This window comes from Canis aureus, chromosome 10 (assembly GCF_053574225.1).
Source record: "Canis aureus isolate CA01 chromosome 10, VMU_Caureus_v.1.0, whole genome shotgun sequence".
Taxonomy (NCBI): Eukaryota; Metazoa; Chordata; class Mammalia; order Carnivora; family Canidae; genus Canis; species Canis aureus.
In genome coordinates this window covers 34815802-34826453 of record NC_135620.1, presented here as the reverse complement: position 1 = coordinate 34826453, position 10652 = coordinate 34815802, and positions in this window count along the sequence as shown.

The following is a 10652-nucleotide window of genomic DNA, read 5'->3' as shown; positions in this document are numbered from 1 at the left end:
CTTCATGTGCCTCACTGCTTGTACTACATAGTTCAGAGAATAGTGTCCGCTATTAATTGGGTATTATGGTGTTTCTAACACATGCATATATTGGGGTCTGTTGGTCTAGTATTAAAAATCTCTGTGTAATCCAACATTTGGGTGGTTTGAGCTTAATACATGCTTATGGGAAGGAGACAGGCAATCCAAAAATCCTAGGTTGGATTGGAACATACAATAATCCTCATTTAAATGTATATGTACATAAGGGGGCTAAAAGTATTTAAGGGGATCCTATAGGAGGTACCCATTTTTAAAAAAGAAAGGATGCATTAAATGCATAAAGTCCTTATCACAATATAGTCAGATAGGGTGGGTATATGTCCCTATAAGTATCTAAAATTAAGACCAAACCAGTTTCTCCATGTCTCCTTGGGATAACTCTGACACTAGCAACAATCAGGGATCTAGAATCAATTTGAGAAAAAAAATTTTTTTTTGTTATAGTCAGATTCCTTCATTTCAGGTGTTGTAAACCTTCCAAACTTCCTGACCACCAAAATACTGTACCCCTAAGACTAGGCAGTGGCGGGAGAGGAATGAAGGTATACCATGTTTCCTGTTCTAACTACTGTACTCTGTCAGTAAATGGGGATATGTGTAAATTCTTTGTCCTTGATCACCCAGATTAGGAGGGAAAGTGGGAACAGCCTCAGAACACACATACCTACTCATGCACACTCTGCAATCTAGAGCAGAAGGCAGTGCCCACTTCTAAGCAGTGGGATAAAAAAGCTAATTTTTAAAGCAAAATCTTTTGTCCTAGATTTTGTCAAACTGTTTCTGAATCAAAGCAGGAAAATACAATTTTGCTTGCCTTGAAAGTGGGCAGCTGTTCGATGTGGAGAAAGCTGAGGTGAGATACCTTGCACGTTGTTTAGATTCCATGGGACCCTACATTTTCAGGCCTCATTAATCTTCGCTTATGTTCTATAATTCCAGAAGGCTCTGTAGGTCTGTTTAATTACTCAGCATCACAGAAGAAGTTGCCAGTTTCTTTTCTTGGAGTTATTTTATTCATTCTAAGTATCTAACCCTAATGCCCTTCAGGAGGAGAGTACTATATGAAAGATAGGAAAATGAAAAAAATAAAATCTTAAATTTATTCTGTTGCCTATTTCAAAAAAAAAAAAGAAAAACAAAACAAAAAAAGGAAGAAAGAAAGAAAAAAGAAAGAAAAATTTTGGTTTTCTCAGAACACCAAAAAAAAAAAAAAAAAAAGGTTGTTCTTGGAGCTCAGTGGGTTTTCACAGTTCACACATTCAATCAGGCTTTAAGTTTTGCTCCTAGATGATCCCAAGAGTTTATTTCAAAGAGAAAATCAATCATTTGTTATAAATTATCAACAGAATTGAACAGACTTCATTTTACCTTTAATAAAAAATAATACACTTAAAAATCTTTTAACAATATAGATTTCCATTATTGAATATTTAATAAATGAAGATAATATTTTGGATTCTAACTCTTTTTCCAAGTTAAAATCAGCTTGTTTGGCAGAGAGTGAATTTGACTAGCCTTAAAGAGGGATACTGATAAAGTACCAAGTTGTGATTTATTCTGGTAAATTGAGAGAATGCTGAGAAAACTACCATCCCACAGAAACTTTGTTTTCTAAGTCATATACAAACGTCCCAGTTTCACATACTAAAACTTGTTTCTAGAGCTTCTCTGATTTTAGTAGTAACTTCTCTGGTTCCTAGAGCTCTAGCCCTGCAACCTGTTTTTATTAATAATGTCTTAATAGTGCTCACACATGTGCGCATGTGTACACCCTAATAAGTACACAATTTGACATGTTGCCTTTGTTGTGCTTAACAGACTTCTCTGTGATATCGACGGAGGTACTGTGCAAGTTGTTCTAATTATGTTCTTACCTCAGCAGAATACTGAATTTAGAGAAATATCGCCTAAGAGCCAGAAGGTGGCAGCTTCAGACCACTCTGGATTAACAAATCAGCTTTGCTTTGCAGAGAGGCTCTTATTACATGCTCTTCTTAAGATGTTCATGCTAGGAACCATCCAAAGGATGGCTTTAAATGATTTATTTTCTACTACAATCTTGATGAAAAATGACCTTTCAGAATAGGAGTAATAAGTTTGGTCCCATTTGGTTTAAATCGAAATACAAGGGCCACTATTCAAAAAGCTGCAGGTTTTTGAAACTAGCAGATTTATGAGATCCGACTTTTACGAACAGTAAAAAAAATATATCTAAAAGTAAAAAATTCATAGCCATGTCCTTGGAATCTATAAAGATACTACTGCTGCTAGTTTAGAGCTTTGAACTTAGATGTGGACTTAGAACTGAACATAGGAAGTATAAATTAGGACATATTCCGACGCGTCAGGTGTCTGGAATTATTTAATAATGGTCCCTATTCCCGGGAATTTTAACTTATTTCCAAGCGGTTTTAGTGAGGAGAGAGAGAGAAAAAGAGAGAGAGACAGAGAGAGAGAGAGAGAGAGGGAGAGACTGAACGGCAGAGAAATTAAGGTAGGAATCAAAACCTTAGGAATTATCTTTAAGAGCAAGAGGCTGAGAAATATATTTTTGAAGTAGTAACTTGAAGTTAGGTGGATTTGATGGGTTGAGGTTACATCCTTCTTGGCCTCTTTAGGTCTTTCAAGAATTTTTTAAAATACATTTTTTCAAATAATGTCAGGAACTGAAAAATAAAACAAGTAAACAATGATTTCCTATTGATTTACAAGATTCGCAGTGGCATTATATGACAGCACTGACAAATTTTGACTTTCATCACTTTGTTGCTATATAATTGTAACTTTCTGGGGACTTTCTCTCTCTCTCTCTCTCTCTCTCTTTTTTTTTTTGTTAAGTTTGATGATTTGCTTTTATATGCAAGTATGCACCAGAATATAAATTAACACGTAAAAGTATATCTTCTGTAACATTACAGATAGCTTATAACTAAGAAAATAAGAGACTCTGAGTGGCTGAAGTTGATAAAAATAATACCTACGTACCACAGTTTCATCAAATATTCCATATATGCTGCCTCCAGATATTCACATACGTTCTTTCAGGAAGGCCTATTGATAATTAAGTAATATATATTGAAGATATCAAATGTTTCCCACTGTCTTTTGGACTCATGCCATAGACACATGTACAAAAGATGACATAAACTAACCTTTTTAATAGCATTTGTCACATTACTATCAAATGGATAAGATCTGAAGTTATTAACTATGTGATTATGTATAAACTGTTAACATTTTGGAATATAAAGATAGAGAGGGAAAGGGTATTTGCCAGAAAAATAAAACAAGGAAGTTCATTAATTTTGAAGGAGTTAATGCATTTTTTCTGATTTCCACAGAGTTTCTATTGCTATATGGTGTAGTTAACACTTTATTTCGAATATGTTACCTTCAGGGAAATAATGCATTGTTGACCACTTAAATATTTTCAAGAATCCAACCAAAAGATTTGTAGCATGATATTATAGATAAGTTCAAAGTTTTACCTAGATTCGAAATGTCAAATATTTAGAGATCTAGAAAAATTCTAACCAACCAGAATCTACATCCACTCAGTTGCCTAACAGGACTTATTTTTTGGTGTTAGGAGAGAGAGAGGGAGAGATGCACACACACACACACACACACACACACACACACACACACAATTTTTTTTGTAGTCTCCAAGTGTGCTCCAATATGTTCAAAATGAAAACTGCTTTTCTTGAAGAGTTTTTGAATGAAGAAAGGTAGGTAATGACTAAGGATTCACTAAAGTCTGAGACCAAAAGTAAACTCTTCTGAGAGTGTTATATAGGAAAGAAAAGGTATTAATAGCAAATAGAGAATGGTGAATCTGAAATAGTCCACTTGTTCATTGTGTATCCTTTTATGGGTTTTGGAGATCCCAAGGCCACCAGTGGTAACCTAAAGATAGGTTCAGAGTGCTTAATTGCCAGTCCTTATGTGTGTCCTCTGGATGAACCTTAGGCTAGCAGGGAATCCTATAAATGACTTTATTCTTCTGAGCTCTCTTGCAGGAGCCCTCATCCTTTGGTCGTGTAGGTTCACTTGCATTCCTAGCCCCATGGTGCCTGCTCAGACAATCCAATCATTAGCCAATTTCAGTTAAGTTTTCCTCTCCTCACCCTTGCTGCCTTTCAGTTTCAATACCTGAGATCCATTTGCAAGCATGGCCCCATAGTTAGCAAAGTCCCTAGGAAGGGAGGAAGCCAATTCAGAAAGCCAGAACATTCCCTTTCTTTGAGGAAGGGGGAGTGACCAAACCTTTCTCCAGAAGCCTGTCACCTGAGTCTTTAAGACCAGCAGCCAGTGCTATTCACTTTTAACTGACTGACAGGTGCCCAGTTCTGCTTTTTGTTACAAGAAGAGGTTATCCAAGGGAGAGCTGTCTCCCAGGAAAGAAAGGATAGAGTCTGCATTTAGTCACCCTTTGATGGGAGTGGTCCTGGGTTTCAGCACCAAAATGATAGAGGGGAGCTTGATTCTTGTCTCACAGAGTCTAAGAATAAATCTTGCGGACAACAGAGAATGAGCAAAGTGATAGAAGTTTATTAAGAAGAGATACAAGAAAACTCTCAAAAGTGAGAGGGGTCCCTACAGGTTTGCCACTGAGGGCTTTTATGGTCTGTCTTTTATAGGAAACTGACTAGGGAATTTGATAAATTTTGTGTCAATATCAGGATGGATATTTAGAACAAACCTGGTGGACTTACAACCATCATAATAACAAACAAGACGTTTTTGTAAATATCACGAGCCCAAACAAGGTGTTTCCTTCTCTCTGGTTAATATCTCCTCCGTAATATTTCTCTACCTAAGGCTTCTGGGAGCCTAGTCAGGTAGCCCATGGTCTTGAGGTTCTTGTGCCACCTTGGTTTAAGCAGAGACTATTGATAACACCTTAATGACATATTTTTTGTAGTCTGGTGACTTTCTGTGATTACTTAGTAGCCATTAAAGAGGGGTCTATGTCCCAACATTTTGGAGCTAGGGAGCCAGGTTTATTTTTTCTGTTTTTAGTGTCTTATCTCTGTTTTCTTGGGATGGGTAGGAGCCGACTCTGGGAACTTTCCCTTATCTTTCCCTGCCAAGTCTCATCCACCCCTAACTTGTTCCTACATCAATCTCACCACACAATAATTCCTGGAACCCTGGTTCGGATTGAAATGGTTTGTTGACATACACTTTAATGACCTAACTGACCACTATAATGTTTTTTCTTCCCAAATTTTATTAGTGAATACTTACGTTGTTCAGAGGGCATGAGCTAATTCTAGAATCTGTAATTTTAGTCATTTATATTAACATTTACCCCATCCCCCAAGCTTCCACACACTAATTCTTCATAAGCTAATGTAAAACTCAGATAGCTTTCCAGGGAACACATTGCTGCTTTCAATACATACCCAGAACAGCAATTCAAAATGATACAGTGTTGGATGCACCTATAGTTCAGATTTTACTTCATTGCATTGACAGTCATTTATCTCCGCTCTTTATTGGGTTTAAGATCATCTTCTATCTCTACTTTTGAAAATAATGGTGTAATCTCTTGACAGCTCTCCTAATGGGTTAGCAACTGCTTTTCTAACACAAAGTAATTTACCACTTTCTTTTTTCCCTATTTAGTCAATAGTATTCTATGCACAAATGCTTAAATTCAGTCCTGTGTTGAATGCAAATATATTAGAACAGCCCTAAACTAAAAGTATGCTTCTTTTAAGTGCCCGTTGGTAAAGAGAAGAAAAGAGAACAAGGGAAGAGAAATAAATACAATGCCACTAATGCCTGCTATTTTCCTTGGCTGGGAAAATACTTCCTGGCATGCTGGAAATAAATTGCAGGCATCGTCCTTGTCTCAGAGTTACTACACTATGGACGATAAATCTAAATTAAGTTGATTGTGTCTTCTGAAATTAAAATAGAAATGACAAATGGCTTGTTTTCACACCTATATCTACTTCTTAATCAGCTTTTTCCTCTCCTTAAGCAGACACTAGTTAAGAAGTTTCAAGTTGCATAAAATAAGAACATGTGGGGTATTATTATCATGATTCTTATTTATTTCATTCTGAACAGGTCCTGGACACTAAAATCAACCACTATTTTATTCAACAATATTTTTTGAGCATTTATTATATAATAGATTCTGAAATTGACACTGAACACACAATGGTGAACAAAACAGACATAGTCTTCTGACCCTAAAGGGCATATAAGCTAGTGATAGACATAGAAAAGTAAACAGATGCATCATGAGGCTAGGGAAAAACAAAGATACGCTGGTTACAAAGAACATATTTCACAGAGAACACCAAAATGGACCTTCAGAGGAGAGATGAAGAAACAATTCAGAGGCCACTTGATTCACTCAACAAGCATTTACAAGCAGCTATTATGTGCAAAGCACTATGTTTAGCATTGAGATAGTAAACAAAAGAAGTGGTTCCTGCTATCTTGGATATTTTTATTCATTAGGGGAGGTATGTAATAAACAAGTACGTGGATGTATATACTATCAGGTACGGATGAGGAAGAGTTAGCAGTGTAACAGGAAACAGGGCTGGAGATCACGATTCTCATTTATTTCGTTCTTGATGAAGGGTCATGGAAGGACTCTCTGGGGAGATGATGTGAGCAGTACCTGGATATAAAGAGGAAGCAAGTCATGTGGAGATCTGAGGAGAGATCTGCAGAGACAGTCAATGCAAAGACCCTGAGGTTAGGATGTGCTTGGCGTTGTTCAAATTAGAGCAAGAAGGCTGGCAAAGGCTGAGTGAGGAGGGGACTATGGGAAATTGTGTTTGCGAATTTGCCAAGTGTGGCATATATGGGGTCTGGGAGACAATTGTTAAGTCTTTGGATTTTTTTATTATTATTAGAATGGATAACTTTGGAGGATTTTGGACAAGGAAGTGACGTAATTGTATATTTCAGAAGGTGGCTCTAATTGTCATACAAAGCCAAACATGCAGGATGACAGGAGTGGAGACTAAGAGACTGGATAGGAGGTGTTGGTGTCCAGGCAATGATGGGAATTTAGATGAAAGTGGTGGTGCTAGAGTTCATGAGAATTGATCAGAATTTTTTTCAGAAATATTGTTGGTGGGGCACCTGGGTGGCTTAGTGGTTTAGTGTCTGCCTTTGGCTCAGGTCATAATCCTGGGTCCTGGGATCTAGTCCCACATCAGGCTCCCCACAGGGAGCCTGTTTCTCCTTCTGCATATGTCTCTGCCTCTCTCTGTGTGTCTGTCATGAATAAATAAAATCTTAAAAAATATATTGTTGGCAGGAATTCTTTTTTTTTTTGGCATGAATTCTTCATGTACATTAGATGCAGTGTTTGAACAAGAGCAACAAGGGCATAGGAGTGTCATTTGATAAGTAGGGTGTGAGACAGGTCCTTTCATAAACTAGGGAAGCAAATTCTGAGGAGATAGGTATTGGAGCTTGGGAAGAATAGCTTTCCATTTGGGACCTACTAAGGTTTTACAGTGGTGACCATAGTTGAACTTACAGAGTAAGTTAGAGTTAGCCAGAACTATGAGAAGAAATAAGGGAATGGGGGTTCATTTTACCCAAAGTCATTCAGTCTAGATCTAGAATTTTAACTCAGGTCTAACTGACTCCAGTATCCATATTCTTTCCATGCTACTCTACTTCGTTCTTCCCAATGAGTTTAACAGTAATAAGGATTTGCCTGTTGCCCTGTGGGTATCTTTAAAATTTCATAGTTTTAAAGGAAAGGAGAGCAGTAATGGTACTACATTAGTGCACAAAAAGCAGGAATTGTAGCCAACTTTCCCTGGCATTATAGGAATGTTCTCAGTCTGAACTGTAGAGGACACAAGTTCTTCCACATCATCACTCTACCACTCTATAAGGCTTATAATAAACAACACTGTTTTTTATTACATTTAAGAGAAATATCTGTATGTATATATACATACACACATTTATATGTATACTCATATTTTACATATCTAATCAATTAATTAATTAATTATTCATTCATTTATTTATTTTCCCTGCATTGGTATGCATCTGCCTCATCTAGTTCTACCTTGACAGCATTCTAATTCTGTCTGGGGAAAAAAAAATCATAGTTCATAATGACTTTTGTGTAATATTCTTGATTTTCTCTATTGTAGCATCATTTGTCAAATTTGTAACCTACCAAGATCCCTGGATGGCTCAGCGGTTTAGTGCCTGCTTTCAGCCCAGGGCGTGGTCCTGGAGTCCCAGGATTGAGTCCCACATCAGGCTCCCTGCGTGGAGCCTGCTTCTCTCTCTGCCTATGTCTCTGTCTCTCTCTTTCTCTCTCTCTGTATCTCTCATGAATAAATAAATAAAATCTTTAAAATAAAAATTTATAATCTACCATGTCCAAGCAAACCTTCAAGATCAAGTATAAAAACATGCATTTGTATAAACACTGCTACTCCTAGTCCTAGAACTTAATCCCATATCATATAATTTTCAAGTAATTTTAGAACTACAATTTTTATTAGTTCTTACAGGACAGTTGTTTATCTATTCAAGGAATATTTGCTGAGTATCTGCTACTAAATAAATTGTGGGGAAAACTATGAGCTCTAGGAACTTACAGTTCAGGAGGAACTCTACATTTAAGCTCACACACATACCTATCTTGAGTTATTTGAGCACTTATTCTGTCTTTACTCAGTTGCACATGCTAGACATCTGTCTTTCCTGATGCACATCTCTCCATCTACGTGTCTTCTCCTTGGAAGTTCAGCTTCTGGACAACACAGTTTACCATATAAACTTCCCTCATAGCAGTTACAATATTATGCTGTATCTGGTGTTCCTTTTCTCAATTTTCTAGTAGACTATGAATGCCTTGGAAGCAAAGATATTTTATTTAGCCTCATATGCCCCAGGCCTTGAAATGTGCTTACAACATAGTAATTATCTAAAGAATATTTGTTGAATGAGCAAATGAATTCAGTATTGGTATGCACGGCATGGGGATTAAATTTCAGTTATTAAATCTCCTTCATGTAAAGAAATTAGAAGAATGCATTTAGGAACAGAGTTGAATGGTCACATAGTCAGCTAAATGATTATTTAATTTTCGGATATTTTATACTAATTCTAGTTCAACTTATAATTAATATTTGAGTTGGTTCAATATATAAGATTGATTTTGCTTCAGAAATTTCATGTTGGAAAAGAAGGAGAAAAAAGTGCTCTATTATTCTAGAAATCTCCCTAGATGTGGCTCAATTTAGGTCATTCTCTATATGTTTTAAATCTGTCACATGGGACTGTAGTATTTGAATGTGAACAGGGTAGCATAAAATATGGACAAGATAAAAAGGAATAGGTTTTCTAAGGAGATGTAAAGAATTATTTTTCTCTTGGTAATCCAAAAGCAATAAACTCAGTAAGTAGTCAGAAAATAAAGTATAAAGGATTTGACACATAGTGATAGGCCTAAAGCTGGAAGAGGGCACAGTAGAAAGTCATTAGTTGACCAATTTTATTTTCATAGAGAAAATAATAAACTAGTTATTAAAAGTTGGACCATTCCTCAGATGGATATGGAGGGATGAGCAGAAGTAATAATGACCATGTGCAAAGGCCAGAAAGGGCATGAAATGCTCGGAGATTGGAAAGAAGTTTAGTGTAGCTTAGTTATTTGAAAAAGGAGTGATTTTTAGCAAAAGCGTCTTTAAAATAGCCTGGCTTCTCAATATGAAGGCATTCTATGACATACTAAGGAATTTGTACTGAGGCATAGTCTGTAGGCAACACAGTTGATTGAGGGTTTTAAGTGTTGACATGATTAGCTTTGCAAAGATGACATTGTGGCAATACAAAGAAATGCCTCAATGATTCAGAGGTATTCATTATTTATTTTTTAGCACATTAAAGAATTCCTGGCATCTTTTAGTTACCCAAATAATTTTTGTGGTGTCAATGAATAAACATAATTGTCCAATTGCTGGATAAAGGAAATTCTAGATGTAGGAGAATAGCTTAATGATGATTTAAATAAAGAAGGCAGAGTGACAAGGGAAGAACAGGACTATGGCAGTGTTGAAATTTCTGTGTTCTCTAAGAAGCTTTGGGAAGAGGAGAAACAGAGTGGGGAGAGAGAAAGATTTTGAGTTTACTTTTCAAGTATTTAGTTTGTGGTGGCTATAGGACATCAAAATAGTGAGGTCCAATAGAAAGGAAGCTCAGAAGAAATATTATTTTATAACTGTAGGAGGCATTAGCCAAGGAGAGAGTGTAAGCCATAATAGTGGCAGATGTCGTTTCTAAGAGCATGGATAGGGTGACGTGAAGAGACAACCTTGGGACAGCATCGTCCCTCTGCCTGAAAATTCCTTTTCTGCCTCACTCAACTGGTGAACTTCTCTTTGTTGATTAAGACATTGCTTAAACTTCATTGTCTCTGTGGAACATTCCGTATTCTTCCACTTTCCCTGCTCCCTTAGCTCCTCTTCTTCTTCCATCTCTCTGTTATGATCATCATCTTTATCACTTAGCTAGTGTCTATCTGTGGCAGGCACATTGCTGAGCACTTCATGTCCTGAATCATAGTCAGTCTTCACTGTGATGCCATAAGGCAG